At 46.1% G+C, this 19,433-nt stretch overlaps 1 protein-coding gene across 6 annotated transcripts in view; it reads right to left on the bottom strand.

The window, feature by feature from the left end:
• Window positions 1–19,433, bottom strand: part of LOC123758801 (cGMP-dependent 3',5'-cyclic phosphodiesterase) — a 187,914-nt gene that overhangs the window by 144,277 nt on the left and 24,204 nt on the right. The window contains exon 1 of one of the 6 annotated variants that reach the window (XM_069334630.1): window positions 13,523–13,566. The exons of 4 other annotated variants lie outside the window; for them this stretch is intronic. The gene's annotated coding sequence lies outside the window, so the exon portion shown is untranslated. Of the gene's footprint in view, window positions 1–1,600; window positions 2,086–13,522; window positions 13,567–19,433 lie in introns of those variants that run through there. One more of the 6 variants, XM_069334631.1, reaches the window with a different exon arrangement.

Below are 19,433 nucleotides of genomic sequence, written 5' to 3' on the forward strand. Positions count from 1 at the left end.
GTCTTTTATTTGTCCAGGTTAGAGGCCACAAGCATGGCTGGCCTCGTGTAATTCCCCAGAGTGACTTGTCGTAAGGGAACGGTTATAAGGGGGTCGGGGATGATCCCCATACTCCCCTTTTCAAATGGGCTTTTCCCAAGTCCGTCATGAAGCCAGTGGTTATGAAATGTTCGGCGCCGAGTCCAAAGACTTAGGTCAGTGTTTAAAAAGTTGTAATAAGTTGTATTCTTACTAATATTCATCCAGCATATTATTTTCTACGTGATAATTAAGTGTTGGGGCCCCAGAACCTATACACTGCATAGGAAGCGACGGCGAGTACGGGCGTCCTGTGTAGTGTAGATGGTTACACAGTAGAGAGTCGTGTGTAGTGTAGATGGTTACACAGTAGAGTCGTGTGTAGTCCAGATGGTATACGTGATAAAGTACGCTTACACAAAAAATATAATTATTGATTGCAAATATTCTTACCTGGCAGTTAAACATTAAACACGAAGATTGGTCTAGGATGTTTACTAATTACTCTTGCAACGTAAAAGGTTAATTAACAAATATTCAAAGTAACTCATTAATTTTAGTTTGGCGTGTAGCGTTGAGCAAGAGTGCCGCTCAAGGACTGGTGCAGACCCCAGAGTGCGGCCACTCGGGCCAGTAAGCCCGACACTCCAGGAAGCCTCCACAAACACCCCAGATAAGTGCAGCATCACCAGTCAATGTTTACCTCATGCACGATGCTCATGCAAGTATACAAGTGGGCATAACGAGGCCTCAGAGAGTTCACAAGCATGCAATAAGACGAGTCGCAAACAAAAATTTGCAACAACAGACTCGACAAGAAAAAGGAAAGACATGACCACGACGTTCAAGATACTCTGGAAAATCGGCAAAACAGAGATAAACTACAGTTAGCTGGAGGAAAGAGCATGAGGGGTCCACAAAGGAAAACAAAAGGCATTGGTGAGCCACAGTAATGTGAAGACCTGAAGTGTGAGGGTAGTGAAGATTGTGCCCGTAACTAAGCCGTACAGTGTGAGGAAGACGCTATACACGAGTTTACATGAAAGCTGCAAGAGGATCAGAGTACACTTACTGAGTGATTGTCAGGCGCAGGCGCGCACATGCTGACACCGTGTCTACATGAGCACAGACTGACGAGTGCACGAGCGTGCACGCACGCATTGTTGCCATCAGCGGGTATATAATACAAGTTTTAAAGATAGTCAACAAAAGGAAGGGGCATGCAGCCACCAGAGGTGTGTGGGGATGGTGAGAGACGCGGGGCACGCCAGAGGTGGTGAGGGAGGGCACGTGGCCGAGCCTGGGGGGGGCGGGCACGTGGCCGAGCCTGGGGGGGCGGGCACGTGGCCGAGCCTGGGGGGGCGGGCACGTGGCCGAGCCTGGGGGGCGGGCACGTGGCCGAGCCTGGGGGGGGGGCGGGCACGTGGCCGAGCCTGGGGGTGCTGCTGTGGACGGGTATGGAGGCTAGGCTAGGACCTGTCTGCATTCTTCAGGATTTACCAGAAGAGAGCAGACTACGTCCGAATGCTAAGGGGAGGGTGTGGCAGATGTAGGGGTGTTCAAAACTTAGAGAGGGAGTTACCTGAGGTAGTGGGTGGCGGGTGGGCCTAGTGCGGAGGCCGAGAGTGGGTGCAGGTGGGGTGTTCTTGTAGCCAGGTCCAGTAACCTTGAGGAGATCCTCCTAGTGTGAGCGTCTTGGGGTCCTGTGGCACTCGCCACCACTCAACAACCCCGCTCAGTAAGCCTCCATTATCAGGATCTTGTGGCCAGGAAGCCAATGGTAATTAGGGAAAGATTTCACACGGCGAGATACTACTGATTGGGTAAGTTCCTTCTTCCAGTAACTATCCACTTTCAGCACTAACGCAAGTGCTCGCTCATCTGCACAAATACGTTTCAGTAAGTCTTTCAACTAACTTCAAATACTAGACAAATGTTTGTTGTGACCACAAACGTTCAAAACCTGACCAACACCGGTAGTGGTTGGCAGCGCCGCACACAGTGCCTTTCTTCACAACATTTCATCTGCCTCCTCACTAACGTTGGCTGAAAACACAGTAAACAGCTTTGTTACTACACCACACACACACACACACACACACACACACACACACACACACACACACACACACACACACGTGAATGATACAGCATCCAGGGCTAATGAAATACCTAAACTACTACAGTCACATTAGGAGGAAAATGTGGGAACGGTCAGGTAACTAAACTGGATTAATAAGAGAGAGGGGGGGGGGTGGACTAGCCGGATAATGACAAGGAAATATGTCTGGTACTTATCAAAGGTTTCCAGGAAGTGTCGCGTCAAGACCTTGACCACCTCCAGGAGGAAGAGGTCCGGACACCTTAGAGTGCGAGGCGACCATGGAAGCTGCAACAGACGGGGTGAAGTAAGACCATGAGGTCCTTCATGTTCGGAAATCCGTTGCAGAAGACAACATCTCCCCGTGAACGTCAAATAATCCAGCTAGATCTCTGGGCCAAACGCTTCAATAATCTACACTGCTCCACTGAAGAGGGGGAGAACTACCAGATAATTAGAAGACTGATAATGCCACACATATTTAGAACTGGCTACTTGCCAAAGTTGCAACACGGGTTCACAGAATGGAAGTCATTGTCTGGCAAACCTGCTAGAGCTATAAGGGAGGATGCCAATGATCATAAGAAAGAAAGATGAGAAGATGAGCCGAATGCATTTTCTTGAGCCAGGAAGATTTGGGAGGGGAAGACGGGTGGTGGTAGTGATATCTGGCTCTTGTGTACCTCCACGCGAGTGGTGGTAGTGATATCTGGCTCTTCTGTACCTCCACGCGAGTGGTGGTAGTAATATCTGGCTCTTGTGTACCTCCACGCGAGTGGTGGTAGTGATATCTGGCTCTTGTGTACCTCCACGCGAGTGGTGGTAGTAATATCTGGCTCTTGTGTACCTCCACGCGGACCACAACACGACACAAAAACAAACATTAAATTCTCCTGTACTAGAATGTCTACTGCAGCACCAACTCTCACTATCTAACACAATCTCCTGCACACGAACAAACATGTCAAACAGATAATGTTTACAACACCTGCAGTGACGCACGCGCGCGAGAAGACACTCAAGACAGCAACCCTTCGGCTGCCTTTAACACCTGCTGCCGTCAACACCGGCTCGCAGGACACACCTGCTGGTGTTTGGGCAACACACGCTAAACACTGGCAGTATTTATCGAAAGGCTTGTCTGAATTGATACTCGCATCATTCTCTAGTAGATAGTACAGAGCAGTCTTCACCCTACCAGCGGCCTCGCCTGACCTGTTGCATGGTGGAGAAGGTCCCCGAGGAGCCCCGAGGCTCCCGCAACCCTGGCCAGCAATCGTGGCCCCCAAGAGCCTGGAGTGACCTGTTAGTGCGGTCACTTTTACAGTGAAGGCCACTAGGTCACCCGCCCCAGTACGTGTCCACTCTTCCTGGCCTAACACATCACTTGAACCCATGACGTGCCACATTTAAATTAATAATACAAGACAGAGAGAGACAAGACAGAGAGAGACAAGACAGAGAGACAAGAAAGACAGAGACAAGAAAGAGAGAGAGAGAGAGGGGGGGGGGGAGGTGGAGTGTAGCCACATAACATGGGGGAAGAGGAAGGCGGTGCAGTAGTAAACAGGGTGTGGGGTGCCCACACTACACTCATCCTCCTCCCGCCACACCTTTATGGATCACCTTCACACACACACTCTTCCTTCCCCTCATGTTCTTGCAGTAAAACCTGTAAAGAAGTCTTCCAAAATCTCGTACCCCCACACGTCAGCCCCCTTCCCCACCAGGTCACCCCCACCAGGTCACCCCACCATTAACCAAGCAGCCGTCCCTCATCCTGTAATTCAGTCCCAATCACGTTCCCCTTTCATCAATAGGTCCGCCTCCCCCCACCTTCTGCCCCCCTATCATCTTCCCCAATCCCCCCCTTCCCAGTTCCCTTCTTCCTTTAACCAGCCACTTGTCCTTCACTGTGTGATTCCCCCCCCCCCCCCCCCAGTCATAACAAGGTCATCCACTAATTAGCTTCAACAAAGTCTATTATCGACGATATAATTACCGAGCTTTTTGGTCGAGCTTCGTCATTATCCTGGGAGATGCCCCCCCCCCCCCCCCCACCAGAGGAGGGGGCTCAGATACTATGTACTTGGTACAGTCAGTACCATGACTGGTACAGTCAGTACCAGACCTGCCACTTCCAGGTGCATGCTGGCGATAATAACTGTACCACACCCCACTCTACCTGTAATCTCCTCCCCCCCCTGCCCTGTACACACAGACACACACACACACAGTTTCAAATGTAGAACATAAGAACATAAGAACATAAGAACAAAGGTAACTGCAGAAGGCCTATTGGCCCATACGAGGCAGCTCCTATTCTATAACCACCCAATCCCACTCATATACTTGTCCAACCCGTGCTTGAAACAATCGAGGGACCCCACCTCCACAATGTTACGCGGCAATTGGTTCCACAAATCAACAACCCTGTTACTGAACCAGTATTTACCCAAGTCTTTCCTAAATCTAAACTTATCCAATTTATACCCATTGTTTCGTGTTCTGTCCTGTGTTGATAATTTTAATACCCTATTAATATCCCCCCGGTTATGTCCATTCATCCACTTGTAAACCTCTATCATGTCACCCCTAACTCTTCGCCTTTCCAGTGAATGCAACTTAAGCTTTGTTAATCTTTCTTCATATGAAAGATTTCTAATTTTGGGGAATTAACTTAGTCATCCTACGCTGGACACGTTCAAGTGAATTTATATCCATTCTATAATATGGCGACCAAAACTGAACTGCATAATCTAAATGGGGCCTAACTAGAGCAAGATATAGCTCGAGAACCACACCAGGTGTCTTGTTACTAACGCTGCGATTAATAAATCCAAGTGTCCGATTTGCCTTATTACGAACATTTATGCATTGATCCTTTTGTTTTAAATTCTTACTAATCATAACTCCCAGATCCCTTTCGCAATCCGACTTCGCAATCACAACACCATCTAGCTCGTATCTTGTAACTCTATCATCATTACCTAACCTCAGAACTTTACATTTATCAGCATTAAACTGCATCTGCCAATCCTTTGACCATTTCAAAACCCTATCTAGATCAACTTGAAGTGATAGCGAGTCCTCCTCCGAATTAATTTCCCTACCGATTTTCGTATCATCGGCAAATTTGCAAATGTTGCTACTCAAACCTGAATCTAAATCATTTATATATATTATAAACAACAGAGGTCCCAGGACAGAGCCTTGAGGCACTCCACTTACAACATTTTCCCACTCTGACTTGATTCCATTTATACTAACTCTCTGTTTCCTTTGGTATAGCCATGCCCTAATCCAGCTTAATATAGCACCCCCAATACCATGAGACTCTATCTTTTTAATCAGTCTTTCATGTGGCACTGTATCAAAAGCTTTGCTAAAGTCAAGGTATACAACATCGCAATCCTTACCACTATCAACTGCCTCAACAATGCTAGAATAAAAAGATAACAAATTTGTTAAACATGAACGGCCATTTATAAAACCATGTTGCGACTCAATTATTAATTTATGTTTTTCAAGATGAAGACGAATTTTATTTGCTATTATAGATTCGAGTAACTTTCCCACAATAGACGTTAGGCTAATTGGTCGATAGTTAGACGCAAGTGATCTATCTCCTTTCTTAAAAACTGGTATCACATTAGCAACTTTCCAAAACTCTGGCACTCTGCCTGACTCTATTGATTTATTAAATATGGTTGACAGTGGGTCACAAAGCTCCTCTTTGCATTCTTTAAGCACCCTGGCAAACACTTCATCCGGCCCTGGGGATTTGTTTGGTTTGAGTTTTACTATTTGTTTAAGAACATCCTCCCTGGTAACTGTTAAACTCGTCAACCTGTCCTCGTCCCCACCCACATAGACTTGTTCGGCTGAAGGCATATTGTTAAGTTCCTCTTTAGTAAATACAGATACAAAATATTTATTAAAAATGCTACTCATCTCTTCATCACTACCTGTTATTTGACCTGTCTCAGTTTTTAATGGACCTATCCTTTCCCTAGTCTTAGTACGATATAACTGAAAAAACCCTTTAGGATTTGTCTTTGCTTGCCCTGCTATGCGAACTTCATAGTTTCTTTTTGCTTTCCTTATCTCTTTTTTTAACATTTCTAACCAGTTGTACGAATTCCTGTTCTAAAGTGACCTCCCCATTTTTAATCCTTTTGTACCAAGCTCTCTTTTTACCTATAAGGTTCTTCAAATTCTTTGTTATCCACTTTGGGTCATTAGTATTCGATCTATTCAATTTGTATGGTATACTACGTTCCTGTGCTTTGTTTAGAATATTCTTAAATAAGTTATATATTGAATCCACATCGAAATCCCCATTTAAGTCACCTATCGCTGGGTTCATGTCTCGCTCCAAGACCGGCCCACACCCCATACCCAAGACTTTCCAATCAATTTGACCCAAAAAATTTCTTAGGCTATTAAAATCAGCTTTACGAAAATCTGGCACTTTAACAGAATTTTCTCCTACTGGTCTATTCCATTCTATGCTAAATCTGATTTCTTTGTGATCACTGCTCCCTAGCTCACTCCCTATTTCGATGTCATTAATTTGCGTTTCCCTGTTAGTTAACACTAAATCTAAAATATTATTTTCCCGTGTTGGTTCCTTAATGTGTTGCGTAAGAAAGCAATCGTCAATTAATTCTAGAAAATCTTCTGCTTCACTATTCCCTGTTTTGTTCAACCAGTTTATTCCGCTAAAATTAAAGTCACCCATGACATAAATACTGTTAGATCTAGATGCTCTAGATATTTCATCCCATAGATGCTTTGCTTCCATTCTGTCTAAATTTGGTGGCCTATATATTACTCCTATTATAATATTATTAGCTTTTTCGTTTAATTCAATCCAAATAGTTTCTGTGTGTGGCTCTGTTTTGATTCCCTCTTTGAGACTACATTTCAAATTGTCCCTAACATATATGGCTACTCCACCTCCTCGTCTAATATATCTATCTGTGTGAAATAGTTTAAATCCATATATTTGATATTCAGCTAATAGTTCTCTATTTTCTACATTCATCCACGTTTCGGTAAGTGCAATAATATCTATTTTTTCTGTGCAGACAAGAGCATTTAATTCGTTAATTTTATTTCTTAGACTTCTACTGTTAGTGTAAATATGATAGAGCTAGATATGATAGAGCTAGAGTAGATATGATAGAGCTAGAGACGCTCAGGAATCTGTACACCGATAGATTGACGGATGAGAGGCGGGACCAATGAGCCAGAGCTCAATCCCCACAAGCACAATTAGGTGAGTACACCCACACATGTACACACGTTACATGCTTAGTGTGTGAGAAGAGTGGCCCGGGCACCAGTACCAAGAGTGGTGGCCCGGGCCCCAGTACCAAGAGTGGTGGCCCGGGCCCCAGTACCAAGAGTGGTGGCCCGGGCCCCAGTACCAAGAGTGGTGGCCCGGGCCCCAGTACCAAGAGTGGTGGCCCGGGCCCCAGTACCAAGAGTGGTGGCCCGGGCCCCAGTACCAAGAGTGGTGGCCCGGGCCCCAGTACCAAGAGTGGTGGCCCGGGCCCCAGTACCAAGAGTGGTGGCCCGGGCCCCAGTACCAAGAGTGGTGGCCCGGGCCCCAGTACCAAGAGTGGTGGCCCGGGCCCCAGTACCAAGAGTGGTGGCCCGGGCCCCAGTACCAAGAGTGGTGGCCCGGGCCCCAGTACCAAGAGTGGTGGCCCGGGCCCCAGTACCAAGAGTGGTGGCCCGGGCCCCAGTACCAAGAGTGGTGGCCCGGGCCCCAGTACCAAGAGTGGTGGCCCGGGCCCCAGTACCAAGAGTGGTGGCCCGGGCCCCAGTACCAAGAGTGGTGGCCCGGGCCCCAGTACCAAGAGTGGTGGCCCGGGCCCCAGTACCAAGAGTGGTGGCCCGGGCCCCAGTACCAAGAGTGGTGGCCCGGGCCCCAGTACCAAGAGTGGTGGCCTGGGCCCCAGTACCAAGAGTGGTGGCCTGGGCCCCAGTACCAAGAGTGGTGGCCTGGGCCCCAGTACCAAGAGTGGTGGCCTGGGCCCCAGTACCAAGAGTGGTGGCCTGGGCCCCAGTACCAAGAGTGGTGGCCCGGGCCCCAGTACCAAGAGTGGTGGCCCGGGCCCCAGTACCAAGAGTGGTGGCCCGGGCCCCAGTACCAAGAGTGGTGGCCTGGGCCCCAGTACCAAGAGTGGTGGCCTGGGCCCCAGTACCAAGAGTGGTGGCCTGGGCCCCAGTACCAAGAGTGGTGGCCCGGGCCCCAGTACCAAGAGTGGTGGCCTGGGCCCCAGTACCAAGAGTGGTGGCCTGGGCCCCAGTACCAAGAGTGGTGGCCCGGGCCCCAGTACCAAGAGTGACCTATGACATTACCGTGACCATGTCGCCGCCTGCAACACGGTCTTGCACGCCGTGTTGCACAAGATCCCAACACACCGCAACACACCCAAACATTATCAACTGTAAATTAAAAAAGAAAGTCTCAAATGGCTAAAATCCAAGAGAAAGTCTCACTATAGGAGTAAGAGAAGAAAAATTATACGACACGTCTTGCAATACAATGACACTGGACACATCTTAATGATGCAAACATTCATTGCACGAATATATCTGGTTGCACTCAATATGTAAAGACGTGGCAACAGGGGGCCGTAAATCTTAAACATGGTAGGAGTAATGTGACACTACATTATTCACTCTTGAACACACACACACATCACATGTGCGCACGGAGCCACGGTGAAAGAGGAGCAAAGTTCGAAATAAATCCCATGACTCAGAACATTTGAATCACACTGAACTCCAAAAGTTCAATGTGAATAAGGGACGGAACTAAGATATTCGGAGGCAGTAGAACTTCCTGTTGCAATTCTTTTACCTTGTCATGGCGCAATCGACTAAGGCAGCGTCTGGGATCATCCCGGGCGTTAAGTTCGAATCCTCATCACGGCCCTTGTGGATTTGTTCATAACATATCCGAATCTTCCCCAAGTATTTGTGAAAGTTTTAAATCCTACAGGCTTATGGATCCACATCTTTAAGTACTCCTAAACTTGGATACACTATATAACCTCGACCTGTTCTTTTAGTGGAGGTTATCTTGAGATGATTTCGGGGCTTTTTAGTGTCCCCGCGGCCCGGTCCTCGACCAGGCCTCCACCCACAGGAAGCAGCCCGTGACAGCTGACTGACACCCAGGTACCTATTTTACTGCTAGGTAACAGGGGCATAGGGTGAAAGATACTCTGCCCATTGTTTCTCGCCGGCGCCTGGGATCGAACCCAGGACCACAGGATCACAAGTCCAGCGTGCTGTCCGCTCGGCCGACCAGCCCCCTGGAGAACAGTTTAGTGACTCTCCTCGCTGTGTTTCAGTGGTTTGAAGTTCCTGTGGTAGTATCTTCCTTGAGCCGGCCGGCCGGTCCACACCTACATCAGTATTCACTAATATCAGCCTCTTAATCTTCGTCTTAAAGGCTGTGTCACTAAGGTTCTTAACAACTATTGAGAAAACGCGATTAAACAAGGTATTCTTGCCCAGTTATTAGCGAGTGTGTCCTGGTTCACCTGCCTCTCCATAAAGGTTATTACTACGTTTCGTTTGACCGATTAGAGTGAAGACTGGTCAATCATTGTTCATCCCATCATTTAGCCAATCACGGTGCCGGCTCAGCTGGACAACTGAGCAATCGCAAACGTTTGTGAACGCGCAGCTCCCATCAATCCCCTCATTCGTCACCTATTTTCGTCTCAGTTCGTTATAACATGAATTTATTTCCCCATTAATTTTTTGTTTTCACTTTCTACCTTCAGCACCAACATTGTAGTAAACAAATGGGATATTTATTCTTTACTTGAGTACTTCTACGCCTCTAGGTAGATCTGCGGAGCGCGAGAACCCTTCATACAAACATATAACATTGTATATTCTTGCTCTCCGATAACACATTTCCTGTCATCATAATAACTCCCGTGACTCTCTCGCTCGTGGCATACACTACTACAAGTACTCCAACACTTCGGGGATTCGAGCCAGCATTCTGGGTCTCCCCAGCCGCGCGCCTGAACCTTCTGGACGGCAATGTGCTAAAAAGTAATTTACTTTGGGATAAAGATGATTATTTCTCGAGATTAGGCAATATAGGCGCAACGGGTTGGCGTTTTCTCCTGTTAACTGGGCTAAAGATATCAGGCCAGTGTGTTGTGCTAGTGTGTACTAGAAGTATTGTCAGTGGTCTCAGCAAGTGAAGGGCTCGGGGCTTGAGTGTGAGGAGACACCAAATGTTTAAAAATACTTCACACAAATTTTTGCTTAAACTTTAGATATTTTAGTAGTAAAGGAATTAAAAAAAATTGTACTTCTGTTTTGAGGCTAAAATAATTATGTTTTTAACATATTTAGGCCATATTTGTAAATTAATTTTATGATCATGGGTAAAGCCAAACTTTACAACTTAGTGGCTTGTATAATATAAAGCTAAATAGATACAATTTTTTACCAACACCATCCTTATTAAGCAAGTAATTTAATGTTGGTAATATTGTCAAGGTTTAAACAATGGTAAATGTGGGATGTACAACACGTTAACTAAGCGCAGTAATGTTCAGTACTTGAACTAAGCTACAAGTATTATACCATATGAAACCCTGCAGTGTACTCCGCCATACTGATCTGGGGGAGGTTAGGTAAGGGTTTAGTCATTATTTGGTATATTATATTTGTACACTTCATATGGGCGAGTGGTTACAAGTAAAGCAGCGTCTGAATGAGGCAGATATTACAAAAGTCAAGCTAGACTTGTTTTCTAAATTAGAATTCATTGGCTTAGTTTCTCAATATTTAATTTACCCTGACTTATTTGTAACATAATTGACAACTTTAATTATGGGTGAATTATTTGTAGTCTAAAAACCAATTCGGTATGAATTTTTTTTTTTTTTTTTTGAGATATATACAAGAGTTGTTACATTCTTGTACAGCCACTAGTACGCGTAGTGTTTCGGGCAAGTCCCTGGAATACGATCCCCGCCGCGAAGAATCGTTTTTTCATCCAAGTACACATTTTACTGTTGCGTTAAACAGAGGCTACAGTTAAGGAATTGCGCCCAGTAAATCCTCCCCGGCCAGGATACGAACCCATGACATAGCGCTCGCGGAACGCCAGGCGAGTGTCTTACCACTACACCACGGAGACTGTTGTAACACATTGACTCCAGCAATGCATTGGCTTGTCTTAGTTTAAATGAATAGCAGTTAATATTGACTTGCTAATTATTTATACAACTTGGTATGTTAATTTGTATTTGTCTTTGCATAAAATACTTATTTAATACAAGATAAACACACACACAGCATATATTGCTGGCCCGAAAGGATCCGGCGACTAATGTATTATCAACACCCGGTTGTTGTTTTTTTGAGAAAACTTTATGTGCGTGTTGCATGAAACTACGAGTGCCCGGAAGTGTCTTGATGTGAAGAGGTGTTCATAGAAAGATCAGTTTGTTGAATTGTGAGGCAACTGTCAAGACCAAGATAAGAAGGAAGAGTTGACAAGGACTTCCTCACGAGCCCGGCCTCTGACTACCACAACACAATCATGCCAGACACTGCAAGGGGTCAACCTTCACAATACGGCTCATAATTAGCTCTTTTTCTGATCATATATTAGTCATTAAAGCCATATTGTGCATAGTAAGTTCTACACATCTCTCGTGGCATCATGTGAAGAATGATTAAAGACAGTGGAATTCAACACCCACGACTCTCAAATACAATTCCTTCAACTACTGGAGTCCGTTGGAATTATAACAAATTATCAATATATTCCCGTTTGAACTCGATTCGTGGGCTTAAGCATTGTACCAGTTTGTTGACAAGTACAGAGACAACCTGTGACGTCTTTCATGCTACTAACAAAAGCAGTTTGGTGGGGAAGACAAAGCCTCGCATCTCGCCACACAAACATCCACATTTTGAATTCGTATAAAATTTCTAATATTCCAAAGATATGACAAATGATGCAAATCTTTCTCGCAACTAATAGACCGCATTTTTTACGTTATCGTAACCAACATAAGAAATGCAATCTATTAATGAAAGTAACAGTTCCCAAATATTCACTTTTGTGTATGTGGCTAGAAGCATCAGGTGGCCGGCTACGGCTCGTACGGCGCCACAGCCAACGGCCTGAAGCTTGACCCAGGCTTCACGTCCACAACCATCCAACATGGCCACTAGACCATTGTGGCCAACGTGGGCCACCACTGTGGCCAGCGTGGGCCACCACTGTGGCCAGCGTGGGCCACCACTGTGGCTAGCGTGGGCCACCACTGTGGCTAGCGTGGGCCACCACTGTGGCTAGCGTGGGCCACCACTGTGGCTAGCGTGGGCCACCACTGTGGCTAGCGTGGCCCACCACTGTGGCGCTGGGATAGCTGTGATGATGAGGATGCTCATAAAAATGATACCCATTATGTGTAGTATAACGTAGCTGTGCTTGCATGAATGGTGTTCCAGCTCCTGGGCCTTGTCTTTAGCTACAGATCGCCTGGCGAAACAACGACTCATGCCCATCGTATCTACATTTTAAACCAAATGAAAATAGCCTAAAGTACATCCACCATATTGCTTACTACTAACCTCGGTTTAGATCTGCGTCTTCCCACCAATAATATTCGCCTTAACCAGAGATACTTGGAAGGCTGACAATTTATGTCGTGATCATGTCTCGTGGTAAACCTCTGTGTTTGCGCATTTAAAAACCGCCACAAAGGATGAAAATTCTAAGTAACAAAATCACAGCATTTATTACTTTTCATACAGAAACATTCATACATTCATAGATGACAGAGTTACAGCTGTGTATATTAGCAACATACACCACCACAACACTGCAGACGAGTACACTTCACAGCGTCACTTTGGCAAGTTAGTGTGATATGGGGTTATGGGCTCTGGTTCACTGACCAACATATTCATCTTTGAACTTTATACATTTCAAAGAGGAAAATTAAGTATCACAGCTACTAATACTTCAGAGCTTATCCGGAGAGCTCTAATGTATAGACGAGATGACGAATAGTAACGGGACTTCAACAGCGTGTCATCAGTGTACGGCAAGAGTAAGCAACAACAGTATACAACACCATACAACTCCACAGTATACAACAGCATACAGCCGGAATTTAACATCTTTATCAAGATTACACATTCTTAACCGTAAGCCAAATTAAAACGGATTCACAGCATTTAACCGGATTCTAACCATTTCCATCCACTTAAGCACCTTTCACGAAATATATAAACAAGAATTGGGAACTAGGTAGAACTATTGGTGGAGTGTGAAGGAAGGAAGGTGGTGAGGAGCGGAGACGGGAGTGAGGGGGGGCGTGCTCTCACCTCCTGGAGGCCTGGGCACGGCGTCTGCCTCGCCCCGTGGCCAGCACCACACTGACAGTGTCCGTGGCGCCGCCACCCGCCCCGCCCACACCAGCCACGGGCGGCCACCAGCCTCCTCTCTCACCCCAGGAAACAATAATTCATATAGACGAAGAAAAAATATATATAGAAGGACCCCCAAGGTTGCACAACACCCGGTGGATGCTACACAAGCTATCAACACATCTCTATCACAATCGACTTGAGAATGGTCCAGGACGGACCGAAACGTCGCCGTCCCTTCACTTTCTAGTGTGTGGTTTGGTTAACATATTTCAGCCACGTTACTGTGACTCCTCGTCTGAACACACCTTTAATTCAAGAGGAAACTTGAAAAACACCTTTAAGTGATCTGTACGTCACATTGCGAGATTCAGGCACCAACAGCCTATTTGATCAGACAACCAGGAATCTGTCTTCGCCGCGGGCACACCAAGCATTCATTACTTTTTGTTTGACATCACTATATTTAATGTGTTGCTTCAGAGATGAGGTTACTCGGCTGAAGGCAATATACTCGTCTCCAGTACAGTACAAACTGCTTTCTCTAATTATTACGAGCGGAAACTGTTCAAAGTGACAATGTTGGGTCTGATAACAAATATTGTATGCACAGGCTACACACTTCACCGGGAGCCACGCTAGGCTCCCCCGTCATAAGGCCGGCTCCACCACCTTTATATTACAGTAGGAAATACAATCTAAAAACACTAAAAAAGTCAACTAAAGTACCCAATGTTGGTGGAATTTGGCTTAACAATGACCACAAGTTTGTTACCAGCAACACTTCATGCTGAACACTGTACTGTACATATTGTACACTGTACTGTACATATTGTACACTGTACTGTACATATTGTACACTGTACTGTACATATTGTACACTGTACTGTACATATTGTACACTGTACAACAGGAACTATCAACATTCTACATCATGATTATATGTTACGTTGTCTTATATATTTTATTAATAGTGTAGGGAAAGAGAAGGAAGGTGGTAGTTATGTTGATAAGGTACCCGCTGGTGTCCGGGTAGTGAAGGTGGTGGCCACGTGGAAGACTACAGTTAGAGTGTGACCTCCGTGACCCCGAGTAACGCCGGGTATCCTCTAGAGTAATATACAAGAACATCTACAGCATAAAGAGCACCTTGGTGCCTACAAGTCCATAGTTAACATACAAGCTGCATATATTTGCATGGTAATGTTAGAGGCTCTCTCACTGATGATCAAACAAAAACTGCCTTTCCAATCTATTCCTGCGAATTTTTCAATCTTTTATTCCTACCCAACCGCAAAATTTAATATAACAGTGAAGTGAAAGAATTTTGAAACTTGACAAAAGTTTACTGTGGCTCTGGTTTACAATAGAATTGAATTGCTTACATTTAATTTTCTTTTACTTACACGACGAGGTGAAAACCGAGGAGGAACTGGTGTGTGTGTGTATATATATGTATGTATATGTGTGTGTATGTATGTGTATAAAGTATATGTGGAAGCTGATCAGAGTTACGTTTCGCCTTTGTAAATGCACATTAATGGCATTATGTAAAACACATCGAACACTTTATGTAGCATACATAAATCTATGTATTTACGTATGTAGCTTAGCCTAGCATTATAAAAGCACTACAATCACCTTCTGTGGTTGATTGTTCAATAAATCTCTGAACTGTATGTTTGACCAATCTCTCACCCTGTCCATGGAGGACAGAAGAAAATGGATATATGCTGATTAGCATTGTAATTGTCTGGCCACGTCTGTGGTAGAAAATAATAATAATAATAATAATAATAATAATAATAATAATAATAATAATAGCTACGTGAAAGTAGTTGAAATAGAGGAAAAAAAAGCATGGAATGAAAGAGGGGGAGAAAATGGAGAGTTCCCAGAGTACAGGAGGAGAGGCCTGGGGCTCCACCAGTACACAGGCTTCAGACTACCCATTTCGCACCCCTCAGAGGGAAGGGAATTATCAGGGAAAAGCGACAAGCCATCACCACTATATAGCACTTGGAAGGGGTCAGGATAAGGATTATGAATGGGCCGCGGAGAAGGAATGGTGCCCAATCACTTAGACGGTCTGGGATTGAACGCTGATCTGCATGAAGCGAGACCGTCGCCCTACTGTCCAGCCCAAGTGGCCGGCTTCCCCCTCCTCAGAGACGTTGTCTAGCACATTCCCCAACTTGTCGGTTCAGGCGGTCTGGCTCTACAAGCTGGAGAGGGCCGGCTGGTGTGGTCCAGGTCCACTGTAGGATACCTGATCAACCAGGCTGTGACGCATACGTCAGGCTGCGAGCAGCCGCGTCCAACAGCCTGGTTGATCAGTCCAGCGACCAAGAGGCCTGGTCGACGACCGGGCCGCGGGGACGCTAAGCCCCGAAAGCACCTCAAGGTAAGCACCTCTAGGTAGCTTGTACCGCCAGACGTCACCACCAGCAGCGGCGACAAGACACTATCAATTCCGTTCATTATCAACAACAGAGGTGGAGAGAGAGTCGTCAGTGACTGGGTACACACGACACAGGTGTGATAACTGCTCTAATGCGCTCTACAGAGTGGCAGGGTCCACTGTAGCTCCCCCCCTCCCATGGTGGGATAAACCCCCCACCCTCCCCCGGAGTTACTACAAGCGCTGGTGCTACTTTACCGCTACCATTAGTAGTGTCGGGGTATGGCCAGGTAGCCCTCACCTGCACACACCCACTTGGCAGGTGACCAATACCACCTGCGTCCACCCCACCCCCTCCCCCATTAACCCCCCCCCCCCATCCCCCGCCGCTAACACTTGGAGGCAGATTCACGAAGCAGATACGCAAGCACTTACGAACCTGTACATCTTTTCTCAATCTTTGGCGGCTTTGATTACAATTATTAAACAGTTAATGAGCTCCGAAGCACCAGGAAGCTGTCTATAACAATAACAACAATTGATTGGCAAATTTTCATGCTTGTAAACTGTTTAACAAATGTAAACAAAGGCGTCAAAGATTGAGGAAAGATGTACACGTTCGTAAGTACTTGCGCAACTGCTTCGTGAATCTGGCCCTGGGGAGTGTTCTGAATACCATCTGAACCGCCTTGAGCACAAGATGTGAACACCTCACGTCCACACACATGGTCTGGGCGGTAGAGCGACGGTCTCCCCCCCCCCCCCACACGACACACACCTGCTCCAGCCTCCCCCCCCCCCCCCCTACAAACACCTAAGTACACATCAACATCCAACAACAAATCAAACAAGACAAAAACATTGGAGTAACAAGTCGTGTTGTCTGAAGCCTAAATTTGGCTCGTCATCCTAGGCATAAAAATTATATTAATTGTGCAAAATAAAAATTACATAATAATTAATAATACACTTAAGTGTACTTAATAATAAAATAATATTATCTTATATTTTATCTTTATTATTATTTTTATTATTATCTTAATAATTTTACTATTAAAATATTAATAGAGTGTACAAAATAAAATTAAGTGTACTAGGATAAAAATTATATTAATTCTATAAAAAGTGTAATCAAAATTATATTGCAATTTTGGAGATAAACTTTCCTTGTGTTTGCGGCTCCGTCCGGCTTGTGTCATTTTCATCCCTTCACGAACTGTGCTCTCGCGTCATCAATTACCATTACACAGTCGTCTTACTGTGTGTACACGTCACAGTACTAACGGAGAGCACCTTCTGCCGGAGCAGTGAACACACACACACACAGGAAGGAAGTGATGTGGTGGAGGCTGACTCCATACACAGTTTCAAGTGTAGATATGATAGAGCCCAATAGGCTCAGGAATCTGTACACCTGTTGATTGACGGTTGAGAGGCGGGACCAAAGATCCAGAGCTCAACCCCCGCAAACACAACTAGGTGAGTACAGACACACACCAGATTAAGAAACACTCACTGATCTGTAGCACACAATCATTAGCAATCCTGCCGTCCGTATTGACAGCCGACCAACCTGTTGAAAGTGTTCCTATATCTGGACAACGCTATCCACGTCATTCGTCTTAGTATCTTATCCATCGTGATCATAACCCCACTGGTTCTTTTTCTTTGTCCGTGGCACAGGTTGAAAAATATCTTATATATGGCACCAATCCTGGCAAATCTCTGGATCTTCTCCAATATCTTCTTGTGGTCTTCCAGGCTGGCATCCCACGCTGGTGCTGCACACTATAATTACAGCGACACAAGTTGTCTTTAATGTTGTGAATGATACCTCGCTGACGTTCATCAATGCTGCTGCTTGTGTCAGCAAATTATGGACATATTGTCTCCTATATTGACACGTTACCCCTGGTGTTAGTGCTTGGGAGATGGCTTGATAAGAATAGCTGGGAGCGGTTCGTAGTATACCTCCTAACACACTCCTATATCCTCGCCCTGTATTGCTTTACACGTGTTGTGATTCAACTCTAGTAACCATTCCCCTGGCCAAGCTTATAGTTTATTTAGATGCTGCAGTGCGTGCTGTTTCAGCGCCCCCCCCCCATATCACCCCTTGTCACCACCTGTAGCCGTTGTCACGAGAGATCATTCCCGTTCCGGCATGATATTCACTGTATCAGGAACAGCACAGGATCACGGCCAGAGTCTTCTGGGACACCTCTTAATGTTTCACTCCACCTCACATTCCTCTCATTATACCTCCGTTTCCTGCCAGTCAGGTACTCTTACCTTCTCTACTTCCTTCTCACACTACAGTAGAAAAGCTTTCTGGAGTATCACTTGTGGGTACAGTAGCAACGGAGTTATGACAGAGGAGGAGTTAATCCAAGCAGGTGTGGGGCAGGTGTGTGGGGCAGGTGTGTGAGGGGAGCAGCAAGTCTGACAAAGATGGGGTTAGAGATGGCGATCAATGGTAAATATAGTATAGTGGTTCTGGTGGGTGTCCTTGAGCACAACTACCGCCACTAACATGGCAACACAACTCAAGAGGTAAAGCAGTGTTGGCCAACAAGCGCCACAACACAGTGAGGCGACAACACACAACCTGCTAACTCTGGGCCAGTTAACACCTTACACACAAACCATCGCTCCTACAGTGCCAGCCCTTGTCACTCTCCTCACATCTGTAGTGAACTCTATTCCCTGTAACCCTCCCCCCCCCCTCTTCCTTCTAGCTCCCCCTCTCACCCCCTCCCTCTAGCTCCCTTACCCCTCCTTCACCCCCTCTAGACACCCCAAGGCAGTGGTCGTACAGCCACAGTGGGTGCTGGGCAAGTTATCCAATTTGTTGAATAATTAAGACAAGTTATGCGGTTATACCGAGGCACCTGTAATTACGGAGTGCAGGTGTCTCGGTAATTACAACCACAGGTGAAACCCAAGACGTCGTGAGGCAGTTAGAGGCGCGTGTAGAGCCTCACTTGGTAATTAACACGGCGTGTTGCACCCGTTTAATATCGACGTGAAGCATCAATACCAGAGGTAATGGGGCCCCCTTACGTGCGGTGAGCCAGAGGGCCCCGGGAGGGGGCCAAGCATCCCGGTACTTATGAGTAATGTGCGAGAGAAGCTTGGTGACGGGTTGTGAGGCAGAGGGTCCCTCATAAACACCTGCTGATAACCAGGGCATTACACCCCCCGCACAACACCTGTCATCAACACCAGCAGGTGTACGCCACATGTGCTCCCTCCCCTCGCCCCCCCCCCCCCCAGCCACACCCGACAACACAACTCCAATATTCGCTGTTTAAGATCAGATCTACATTTTGCAGAAATCTTAGTACTGGTAGAGGAGCGGGTAGACACCACAGCGGTGCGGGTAGAGAGCCTGGAGGAGACACACAACAGCACTGGCAGCAGCAACAGCAACAGCAGCAAGCGATGCTGCAGGATGCAAGGGAACAC

The sequence above is a fragment of the Procambarus clarkii genome, chromosome 31 (assembly GCF_040958095.1).
Source record: "Procambarus clarkii isolate CNS0578487 chromosome 31, FALCON_Pclarkii_2.0, whole genome shotgun sequence".
Lineage (NCBI taxonomy): Eukaryota > Metazoa > Arthropoda > Malacostraca > Decapoda > Cambaridae > Procambarus > Procambarus clarkii.